The following is a 13,793-nucleotide window of genomic DNA, read 5'->3' as shown; positions in this document are numbered from 1 at the left end:
TAGGTACTATACTAATACTAAACACTATAGTACACATACTACGCATTCTTCATTATTGTAAAAAAATACAAATCCTCGTCACAAGCAAAGTTATACATACAATAGAATTCCTATATAGTGCCCAAGTACACGACTATATAAATATAAGAAGGCTGTAATCCTTCAAATTTATATACTGATTCTGTATAATCTGCAGAATTATTGTATTGAGCGTTGTTATGTTGTTTATGTAGACATATCTAGTAAAATTAAGTGTTAATTCCTTTTTACGTTTAGTGCAATTTAGATTTTTTTTGTAAAACCATCATTTAATGTTATATTGACTATTGAGTACTCTAGCCAGTAGTCCTAATATATATATAGAGTAAATAAGATAAACATACTACCTACATATATAGTATAATATATTTGAAATGTAGATTATAAGTATAAAAATACTAAATTTTTAAATAAAGGATGTATCTCTATGGTACTTACATGAATATAATATATAGGAATGCAAAGGAAATAAAACATTGCTAAATAAAATTAATTTCTGCGATATTCAATCGAGACTTGTAAATTAATAAATATATCAATTGCCAATTTTTTTTTATTCAGCCATCTCCTCTGTAGTAAGTACACATTGGCAATTTTATTTGCACTGAAAACTTTCACGTTATTAATAATTATAAAACATTAATTCACGTCGGATATCATCGCCGTTCTGTTGCGCGATGATATTATAAATTATATATATATACGTATGCAACCCTTAAGCCCCAAAGGCATTCGTAAATCGCTATCAGTCGACACTCGATAGCTATATATAGTCAGTTTTCATTATAATATAGTTATTATTTATATAGCCGTCATAATACATACACAATACACAATATTATTTCACCATACCGAGTGTGGACTATATGCATATATAACAACCTATCATAATTTAAATAATCATGATATTTACCACATCTATCTTAGGTAAGTAGTAGGTATCTATACTGATAGAACTGCAGTTGACAACTACACTATGGACTAAAGAAAGAATAAAGAAAAAAAATTCGACCCAATCGAAGATAAATAAACATACATAAACCTACGTACCTATATATATATATATATATATATCGTCTGTTTTGACTTTGGCAAAAACTCACTTTAAAAATACCGCACAACGATAATAACATGTTATAACTTATATTATAAGTTATAACTAATAAAATAGTATACATAGTGTATAAAAACTATACGCGAAACAACAGATGTCGCACGCGCGACGATGAATACAACAGTGCAATCAAATATAATGGGTATAGGTACTTAATATTATTATTTTTTCTCGTCTGCAATTTTAGCTTCAATGTAGTAACAAGTCAAAAGATAAAAATCCCACAACGTGCGCGACACCGTCATAATGTTGTTATATAGATACACATTAGTACATTATACGTTTTTATATCTGCACACCGCCACCATGTAACACATATGCTGGTGGTCTGTTGATGAGGATAGTGGTTAGATGTATATAGTTATGATGATCAATGGTCATTCATTAAACGCGTTTATGAGAAATACCGCAGCTACTGTGCGCGAGAATCGATGTGTAGGTAGGTTTAGGTATAGTCGAATAATACCTGTATAATAATATATGGTCTCCGGTTACAATGTCAAATGTGGAGCTTTTTTTTCTGCCATCATACTCGTCTCGACTACAAACACTATATAATATATTTTATATTGTTCATATTATATTATTTATACGATGTCGTGGTGCGTGTATCGTAGACCAGGTCTGTCATCGGCAGACGCGGATGAGAGTAAAGAGTTAAAAAAATAAATAAATAAAAATAGTGTACCTACTACACTGGACCAGTCGACAGGCCGGCGAGCGCGGCGGTGGTGGCGGCGTACGATACTTGAATTCTTAATATTATTACCTATATATGCGAACGCGTATGATATCACATAATAATATGTATATATACATAAGATATCGTACATACCGGCGGAACAGTAGTTGTCGTGGAATTTCGATTTTTTTTCCACCCGACCGAAATCAATTAATCTCGTTTGTTTTCCCGAGTATACGTAATTCTGTTGCTACCTATACGTCGTATAAATAATTGATAGCGGACCATTTTTTTCCCCTCCATTTTCGTCCCGGCGCACTGCCGTCGACCATCATATAGCCAACGATGTGTACAATATAATAATATATTATATTATACGACCGGTTCGCAATAGTACCTATAGATATACGCGCATAATATCACGGCAGCCTTTAAGCCTTAAGGAGGTCCTTACCGTGTGCGGGAACGACTTCGACGAGAGACTACGTATATATCCATTATAGGTGCATGCAGGTCTTACAAAAACCCGTATATATGAGGAATAGAATTACAATACAATGGGGCACATATTATTATTATTATTATTAAATTGTATACCCATGTGCGCGGCGACGGTGAGGAGGACCGGTTTCGATTTCTCGACGGACGAACGCGCGGCTTCGACGAGCGTGTGTCGATCACTCGGCTGAGTAGGCTGTCCACCGCGTAGTGCGGAACTGCGGATTGCGGGTACGCACGTCCGTCGCCGCCGCCACAAGTCTCGCGTGACATCGCGGATCCTTTTTATGTAACGAGCTACAACAACAATGGCATCGCGGCGGTCGGCGGTCAAAATAATATTTATACGGACATGCCGAGAGCTTATAATGCTTATGTAATAAGTTATAGACAATAACTACAAGCGCATTATACTAGGCATTTTATTTTATTCATAGATATAATAATAGAATGGATAGGGCACGTCAATATTATAATATATTAAATGCAAGTGAAGTTCATCGTTTGTTATCGAAATGGTGGCCAATTGAGGTGGATTAACGTTGTGACTACAATGGTATTATTATACCGTGCTGCTCCTTTATCCGTTTTTAAGTGTCTTTACTATTTATTATTTTATTAAATTCCATATTGTTAGAGGTGATATGATGCGGGAAACTGACCGACCCGTGACTAAAAATTAAAATACAGATTTTAGATTTTTCAGATCAATTGAAACACTGGAAACTAAGTATATAATAAACACAAGACCTGCATATTTTATACCTTTAAACTATATTATATGCCTCAAATCGTGTTTTGTAACGCGTACATTATTCGGCAAGGTCAGCTTATTGATCAGAAAGGGAATACGACGGTACAGACTATAAGCTATCGTAGAGTACATATCAATATATCATAGGGTTATATTATTAAAGTATAATCAGTATACTGAAAACTCAGTAATAGAGACGCCATCAAAATTAAGCACAAAAACCATTTTTAGTACCTATTTTATACATCGATCCATGAAATATTGCGTGTTGTATTTAATATAAGGAAACAAAATAAATAATAGGAATACTTATAAATTATTATGATACAATACATTTGTATAATGTATATAGTATCTATATAATATAATTATCTACTTGTATACAATATGTATATGATACATTATTATTATTCGCACGTGGTTTAGATAGTCATTTGTGATTTGTGTATAAGTCGCAAACTCGCAATACATCATTGTCGCACTCCGCTCACCCATCATCTCATAAGTCAATCGTAACTATTATAATATTTCTATAGCTGGCGGTAAGGAAATATTACATATAAGCCTATAAATAATAATACGTATCATGTATTATTTTCTATTATATATAGAACGACAGTGAGGCGACGATGACGACAGTCGTGACCCGTTTCAGCGAGATCGTATATACCATAAATGCGTTTCGGATATTTTCAGCTACTCGATTTCCCGATAATGAGTGTATATATGTGTAGTAGTTTGTACTAATAAAAAAATACGAATATATTATATTAATATAATATAGTATATATACGAAATAACACCTTCCCACGCACCAAATCGCTTATATATGTACATACCTGGTATAGCGTATATATACGCGCTATTCGGACGTAATAATAATAATGATACAAATACGCAGTCCACGGGGACCCTGAGGGGAATTGGTGCACAAGCGTCGTGGCAATCGACGATATTTTCACATGTATATGTATAATATTAAACATATATAGTGTATAATATTATTATAATATCCAACGACGAAAGCCCACCGAGTTCGTTTTAATAATACATTTTTTATCTGCAGGATACGCGCGGTTTGTCGTGGGTGGCTGATTTAATTTTAATATCGTTCGACGCCGCGCCGTCCGCACCTACACCTAATTGTTTCGTTTTTTGGTTATAAATGCGCGGGCTGGATCTAGTTACATATATCACGACAGTTAAAATATATATTATTATAATTTTTATAAATGTACATAATCGAAAACGGATATATATACAGTCGGAACTCGAAGCCCGGAGGATGCATCTGTTATGTACCTATGGGCTATGGGTATAATTTTGGACTCAAAGTTACAATGGTATTATAATATCGCGACATCGTGACATTGCACGATATTCGTTTTTTATACGGGTTTGAAGGATTCCACTGTATTCATTTAATACTTTAAAGCGACAGGTTGTGCATAAATGCGTTACAGGTATAATACTATGACGTATTGATCGTAATATCCTATTGTATATTATAATAACAGAATGTTGTATTTCTTGAATTTATTATTTTGATCGATGAGCCGGGTGAGCACAAAACGCTGTATTTATAATATTGTATAACAATATAATTTTTACTTTGTTGTACTAACGTATTTATGTATGCATAGGTATATATTTTTTTTTAATTTTATAAATCCTTCAATAATATTTCATAAACGTTGATTACAAACCATTAAACAAGAATGTTATTATATTAGCTGGCCCCTACTTATATTTAATATACATTTCAGAATGAAATAATTGGATATTACTTGAATAGTTTAATACTTACCTACCTACGTATACCTATCGGGTCGATTACGAAAGATCAAATTACGTCCATGATGGATTTGATAATTTATGTTACATTTTTAAACATAAAATAACATGATAGTATCTAAATAGATCAAAATGGAAATATTTTCAATATTTTTTGATTAAAACTTAATTATAATGCATGATTAGATTATAACATATTATATTTATATAAATACGCACGAATGAATCGAATGATGCATGATCTATTATATAATATTATCTCAGTATGAATAAAATATACATTAGCAAATAGCATAGGTATTATATTACATATTTATATTATAGTAATATAAATATGATTCCTAATTTTTTAAAACATAATTGGACCTATACAATCATCTTGTCAGAATAGTCTAATTATATTAATTTTGATTCCTATAAAACAGACATAAAGACCAAAAGCCCCTTGTATGTCACAAGGCATTCTGATCTAAAATACGAACGATGAAACTGCAATATTGTTATACGAAAGATTCAATAACAAACCACTAACATAGTCCATAAGAATTTCACCGGTTGAACATCTAACCTCAAGAACTAAATATTCCATAAATCTTCTTTAATAGGTAATGCTTCTTTAAGTTAGAAGACTCGGCCATGAAACTTACTAATCTTCCTATTCATATAATTCAAAATAATATGTAAGTTCTTAATATGTTAAAAATAACTATAATTATAGTGTACTATATTTTATAGTAACAAAAAAAAAATAATATATAATTTAATATTTAAAATATATTGTTTAATTATTTCAATCATAATATATATATTATTATTGTTAGGTATAATAACTAATAAAAACAACGTAATTTACCCCAATTTCAACTATAAATTAGTAATGTACAACACGGTAAATATATCCATCATAGTTAGGAAACCTATCCATGTATTCCCAAAGGAGCTATTCTTGATTAAAGGCAATACTCGATAGTCGATTAGAGTCTATATAATAGACAAACACAAAAATATTTTTTTCAATAGAATGTTAGTACTATTTTTGATGATTATGTTATAATTAGTGTTGGGTATGATAATGAGATTGTCAAAAGACCTTAACCTAACTTCGTAATTGAAAGTTTTATACTGTTTGTTAGTCCGACCAATTATTGAATATGGTGCCATTATTTGGGATCCCCATACTGCCGACAATGCTTGCCAGGTTGAAAGGGTACAGCGTAGATTCTCGCGATTGGCCAGCTTCCTTTTAGACATCAAATGTCCGCCGCATGATTATTCCCCAGTTGCTATTCAACTTAATCTAGCCTCACTGGCAGAGCGCAGGAACATTATGGGTAGCAATTTCTTGAATGGACTGTTAGATGATAGCGTTAATTCCCCGACTTTACTATCCATAATTAACCTTAAAGTACCCTAACGCTCCACCCGCTCCATTACTCCATTTCATGTCCCTTTTTGATCCACCAACTACTTACTAAATGAGCCTGTAAGGCGTATGATGCATAATGCCAATTTGGACCCCACTTTTTCTTTTAGTTAGCTCTGTCATATCTATTAGTATTAAAATTCCCATAAACTGTATTATCTCATTCTACTTAATAACTATACACTTATATATCCTTATCTATAATTGCATATGTATATTAGTATTATTATTATTATTTTCTCTTTTTTTTTCTTTTTCTTCTATTTACTTTTTGTTTTCTATCATTGTAAACCATATTTTAACCTGTTGTCTATGTAAAAAAGGGCCTAGCCCGTATATTCTAAAAAATAAAATAAAAAATAAAAATAATTGTATATAACATATACATTATATATATTGGAACGTAAGGTATCTTATGTTTATAGTCTTATAGAGTTCATAATTCATACATAATAATTAGGTACTAAAATAGTAAAGTGTCTAAGTGGAGTAACGAAACAATTAGAATTTGTGTTGAAATTTTGATCATACATTTGCAGTTTACAAAATGATCTTTAGTGATGTATAGGGCATAATGTATATCGATAATCGATTAGAAATCATTAAATACGATCATACAGAAGTGATGGTTGGTATTTTAGAATGATAGGTAGATACATTTTAGAATTACATATAAAATGATTAAAAGTTTACAAAAACTTCGACAGACCTCTATTTAGATATAGGTATCTAATTTTTGTGTTTGTATTATATAATTAAGAAATGCAAACGTGAATTTTAAAAATGTGATTTATTTTTTAAAACAATTTAATAATTGTTTACATTTTCTATTTGTTATTTTTTAAAAGAGTGTTATGTTATATCTATTTTATATTTATATAATATTAATACGTTATATCGTCATTATCAACCGTATTTTTCATTTGTCTAAGTTACTTGATACATATTATGCATGTCTGATCATTGGTATTTTTTCTAATCACATCATGCATGACCTTATACGTTAAATAATATTTTATAAAGTAAGAAAAGTAAATCATAGGCGGACATTTGGTGAATTTTTTGTGATGCTAATACATTATAATCTAAAGTAAAGTGATGCGCAAGATAACATTTCTAATAAAGTTTTAATTTTGACATTAGAGGCTAGCCTCTTTATATTTATTTTCGTCAATTTTTATTATAATCTTTATAGAGGATTATTGTAGCATTATACACATAAACACGTTATTCTATTCTTCACTATAGTATATAAATTATTAGATATTTTTATGGTTTATTCGATTCATCTAATTGTAATAATTAATAATGTATCGTATCTACTATAATGTTATGAATTATTCAGAACTGCTGTTCGAATCAACCAATTAAAATAACCACTAGGGTAAAATGATGCATTCAGTTATTGAATTCCAACATGAGTAAATATTGTTTAGATCACGCAAGAAACCATTATTAATAGACGTATCAATTTTCATAGCTCAATTATATGATATTGATAATTGGTCATATTAATAAATTATAATATATAAATATAGGTATACATAATAATACTAATATAGTAATAGATAAGACAAATAGTAGTAGAATAAATTGGGTATAACTTTTTTGTTGTTCATTATCATCGTTTAAAAAATCTATGAATACTAAGTTTCAACAGTAACGCACTAAAAATTTGTAAAAAGGGAATTAAAAATAATATAGATACCTATCATATTATATATATAATTTAATACTAAATATAGATCTCTATTAGTTCTGACATGGGAATTAGTGAGCATGCATAGTGCATACATCATCGAGTAAATGTAACGCGTCTTTATATAATATAATATTATTAATATTATACTAATATACATAATAATATGTTTTAATATTGTAAGTGTAAGAGATTTGTCGTATATATTATACAACATATATTCCAAAGTCCGTGGTGGCGAGGTTTTAAATATTTTACTCGGTTACGTTTAAACTCAAATATGACATTTTAATTATACTACATATATGCATATATGATCCGCATGCACATTGTATAGTATATCATATTCTATTGTTCTATACTGGTCACTGGAATACAACCGCTTTGGTAAATACCTACAGTATCCTACACACATGAGTATTTTAATAATTTCATTAATTCATTTAGATATTTATACCACTTCACATGCGCACATCTACCCACATTTTCCGGGACCTTCCTCTTTAGTAACACGCATTTTTACATATCATTTAATATTATTATTATAATCGTTTTCGTAGACGAAATCTCTCCAAATCAAATTCCTAAATAGCATTTATTATGTGTTGACCGTCGTCACACCTTGTTGTCCGTCGACTTAGGCGTACCTATAGTATATTATATACCATCCATGACCCATTCAAATCATTTCCTGTTTCTATCTTACCGTGCGCGGGTAGGCCATCGTGTTAGGACACTTCTACAGAACATACAATATACACGTAGATACCTACTTTATACTTATATATATATATATATATATATTATATATAATATATATGATATAATTCATGTATTAGGTATATTGTATATATATTATACTGTGCAGGTGGTGTGCGGTTCTACAACGAAATCGGGTATCGGTATTCCGCAGATCTTTTTAAAACTTTCCCTTCGTACAAACATTTTTTTTTATTTCTATCGCAAGTTATATCTCCTGATTTATTCTATATAATATTCTATATTTATATTAGACCTGCACGATGTTATATCGTCGCAAAACCGTTCCTTTACGAAATAATTACAGTATATACACACACACCATACACCCTGTCAATTATCATTCTCGTAGTTCTTATAGGATACCAGCATTAGTTGCACGTTTGTGTATTGCGTATAATATGTATATGTGTGATTGATATTTGTCGCGTTTACTTCCCGTAAAAATCATAACAATTCTTTCCATAGTCCGTACCTAACCCATATATTAATTGTGTTTGTGTACTATTATATGTCTATATAATATGGTATTTATACGAACGTGTTATACTGTTATATAGTCTGCTGTCGGCGTGCGATTTTATCGACACCGTCGTCTTCGTCGCCTCACACGAACACCACCTCCGCACGGCGCACACGGTATTCAAATTATTAAATTGCCCGCGCGCGCACACCCACCCACCTACACACATAAATACATAATGTTTATACATATAGGAGCATTTTAGCGTCCGGTGAGGGTTATTATGCGCGCCCATGCGACCATGGTGTACACGAGCCGAGCAATTCCATTACGAGACACACACGTAGACGATAGACCCCGATTCATTCTTATACCTAACGACGACGACTTGAACACACGCACACACTTCCGGAGAGAGACTTTACACAATGATAAAAATAATTATTATTTTTCTCGCGCCGATCATCGCCGCGTTTCGATTTCAAAACAGTTGACGGCGGTTTTTTAATAACGTTGTTTTTAAAAGGATCGATAAACCATCGGAAAGTATCTACAGCACGGAACAAAATGTAAAAAATAAACACCCAAATGCAACACGGTGTTGTTCACCCACAATTACACACACACGCACACGCACACTTTATGTTTTACGTACCTATAACCTATGTGTATATATATGTTATAATATAATAATAGGTATTTACTATATATATACACACATACACTCTCTCTCACATACACACACACACACACATAGACACGACAATACCATTACGAATTCATCATCGACTATTCAACTGTTCAGCGGTAAAGTATATTATGTATATTATAATAGGTACCTACGTACGTACATGAAACACTCGCGCATTGTGCACAGAGCGAAAAAAAATTACAACGGAACAACAATATTAATATATATATATATATATATATATATATATATATACCTATACATACTTACGTATATATAATATAATATACACAGAACGTCTAAAAACTTTGTTGTATTTTTTCGCGGTGGGCGTTATATTGGCCAACTCTCGTCGTTACATATATTATAGGTGCATATACATATATATATATTATTATTATTATTATTATAATAAATATAGTAGGCATGAGTTTTATTATTATTCGTTTTTAAATATGCGCGCGCGAGTTTCTCCTGTGGCCCTAACCTGTACGAAGTGCGTGGGCCGCATAACCTGAATGGCGAGCCCACTACACGTAGGTACAGTGTACACAATACACACACACACACACATATCCTTGGTTCGTATAACACAAAAAACCTTCGTTCAAGTTTTTTTTCGTCATCATCATCATCATCTCCAGCTCTGTCTCTTGTAGAGCGCCGCACAATCGCGCCTCTGCTTAACGGTATATAATGTATACGCGCGTCTGTCACTCATCCGATGGAGGTGCGTCGTGTTTTTTCGACACTATATATTCCTATATATAAAATATAATATATTATACACATATACTGCAGACAGTATGTAGTATAATTAATTGAGTTCAGCGGTTGGCGGTTGCAGTTCGCTGCTACCGTGTGGTCAACTAATGTTGCAGTTTCTACGACTGACGTACATGTCTTTATGTATATTATTATTAATATATATTAAATATGTGTCTGTAATTATATAACCTATATGATATTTATAGGTCAGTAAATATTTGATACAATACGTAATTACATTAAAGTTTTCATGGACGTTTTTTATAGACACGCGATAACGATGTGTGATGGAAGTTCAGTCTCGACGTTCGGAATTCGGATTGTATCTATATTATGATTTTTATATACAATATTATTATACTTGTACATAATATTATACACTTAAAAAATGGTGAATTTTTGAAAAGAGAGCCTAGAGTTTGAGTAATATAAGTTGTATACTAATTGTTTCGAAACTTTCGATATTTTATGAACAAATTATGGTATGAAGTATAGCCGCACGTATTATGTTGTATATTTAGGTATATACAGGTTGTACTTATGCATCAGGATCGATCTCAAAACTATTAAATAGACATATAGCTGGTTAATTTCAATACACTCACTTAATATTGTTAATTTTATAATTTATACGCTAAAACACAATCTGGAAAATACCTTTTGGATATGACTATATCAATACTATATAGAAATAATTGCTGCATGTAACTATGTTAAGATTTATTATCGCTAACAGAGTTGTTAATAATGATAAAAAAAAAGAAGGTACCAATATATTATTATGCTATAATAGCAACATACTCTCGTCTAAATGTCGCATGGACCGGGTGGGTTGGAGGAGAAACTCGAAGCTTCGTCCTACGGACTGTAAAGCGAAAACGTGAAGGCGTGTGATTTATTTGACATGCGTTCAGCAAACATTATATTACAACCGAGACCTATAGCTGCACAGATACGAGGTATTTAGAAATATATATGTAGTATTAAATTTAAATTGTAGATAGGTTTATCATAAAAGTAAACCTACGTTAATATGATAAAAATAAACTTATCTTATGTTGAAATCGAAATTGATCGATGCGCCGCGTTATTTGTTTAATCACATTTACGTCTAAGAGTCTAAATCTTTATACCAATTTGACCCGAATATATTTTATATATTATTTTACCCAAAATATAATATGTATATTGTAGAAAAACGCATCATTCGTTTCGTGATTATCTGATTATCTGTGAGAACGTATAATTTATAAACATAACATAATATAATTACAGTATCTTATCAACTATTCCATAACACACGTGTGCTCTCTTCAAAAACCGTTAACCATCACTATCGGTGCCTATTCAGAGCTATAATATATTGTGCACAGTGTACACGTTCCACATATTCGTTATTTTCATGGTCTACCGTTCAAATCTTTTTATTGTGTGGAAAATATTCGTTTTTGTTGTCGGAGAACGTTTGGTCGACAACAATATTTTAATGTTTTGTATCGGTATCTGGTATCTGGTTATTATTATATTCTATAAATGTACTGATCATTTGGTACTTACGTGATTACCGGATATCACGTGAACCGTACAGGCAAATCGTAATAAACTTTAGGGATGACTGCAGCGGCAAAAATGATAGAACCCATCATTTCACAGTTTTGTCAATCGTTATAAGTACTTAATAATAATGATTTATGAAACGAACTCTCAGCGTGCGCGCGATGTTTTTTTTATTGTCTCGTGAAAAATAAATAAACATCTACCGCGAGGGCAAAGGTACCACAATACCGCACGCGACCAACGACCGTACACAACTGACTGCGGCCGCCGTTTTTTAGCACACACGCGGTGGCGGCGCGCACCGGATAAAAAACATATACAATACAATATATACATATAACACCGGGTGGGGCCTCTTCTCGCCACCATCGCCGACGGACCGGTCAACCTACGGGGACAAACGAGGCTATATCGAGCCCCGCAAATTGTATGGATATAATGAACGAGATACACACACACACACATGTAGGTATAGTAGGTAGTACTGTATTTTACGTTGATATTATACATGTATTAATATAATATGTAGGTACAATTATGTACTTGTGTGCGGGGAATACTACGCGTAAACCTAACCGGCAACAGCAGCAGACATCGAATCCAATAAATAATTCATTTTTCGATTATTTTGTAGTCGTCGCGATGGTATGAGATTTTTTTCACTGTTCACGTGACCGACCTCCCCGAGCGAAATTTGCCATCTACGGGTCCCATTAATGATTCATTATTAATTAATGATAAATGATAATTAAAAGAAATCATCGGAATACGGAATGTTCACGAACGTAATACAATACAATAATAATTTATACATTTTACATTTATACTTTATATATACCATTCACATTCAACATACGTAGTTACACCTATCACCTACATTAATTTACACTCAATTATAAATTATAAACTTAGGATTTTTATTTTTTTAATTTAACACAATTTGTACGTTAAATTATACTTATCGATATAGTAAAACATTCATAACACTCATAGCAGACGCCAATATTCTTGTATTTATTTTTATTGTGTAAAATAAATTTTTGGTTTGTATTTCGATTATAGGCACATTAAATACTAAATAGTAAACAATCGAGGAAAATGGCAAATCAATGTCAAAATAACGTCATTCTTAACAAATATACAGATGTGGCCATGTGGGATAAACATTGAGTAGGTCACTATAATAGATGAGTTAAATATGAATTCAATAATAAATTATTGAATTCGAAAAACGATTCTGAGCAATGAAATTATGTTATAGGACGCACCACAGCTCAGCATGAATAAAAATATTTTGTGAATCCGTAGCTCCGCACATTTTACACTGATAACGACAATTTTTGTTATATGTATTATTATTATTTTTAATTAACTTAAATAACATATACTGCATTTTGTATTTAAAAAATAAAAATAAATTATGAGCGGAGTTAGTGTTAAAAACAAAATCTTATATGCGTGATATATTACAAAATGGTCACGATGCATGTGCAGTTAGAGTGCACCAATGTCATAGCCTATATTTCTAAAGTTATTTTATAATATACCTAGG

At 31.6% G+C, this 13,793-nt stretch overlaps 1 protein-coding gene across 1 annotated transcript in view; it reads right to left on the bottom strand.

Moving 5' to 3' along the window:
• Nucleotides 1-12,515, bottom strand: part of LOC132929125 (uncharacterized) — a 28,338-nt gene extending 15,823 nt beyond the window's left edge. Inside the window, 1 exon segment of the mRNA XM_060994235.1 lies at nucleotides 12,242-12,515. The gene's annotated coding sequence lies outside the window, so the exon portion shown is untranslated.
• Between the last annotated feature and the right edge of the window lie 1,278 nt (nucleotides 12,516-13,793).

Source organism: Rhopalosiphum padi, chromosome 4 (genome assembly GCF_020882245.1).
Source record: "Rhopalosiphum padi isolate XX-2018 chromosome 4, ASM2088224v1, whole genome shotgun sequence".
In the NCBI taxonomy this organism is placed as follows: Eukaryota; Metazoa; Arthropoda; class Insecta; order Hemiptera; family Aphididae; genus Rhopalosiphum; species Rhopalosiphum padi.
Note: the sequence above shows the minus strand (reverse complement) of the source record. Positions and strands in the feature narration are given on the sequence as shown.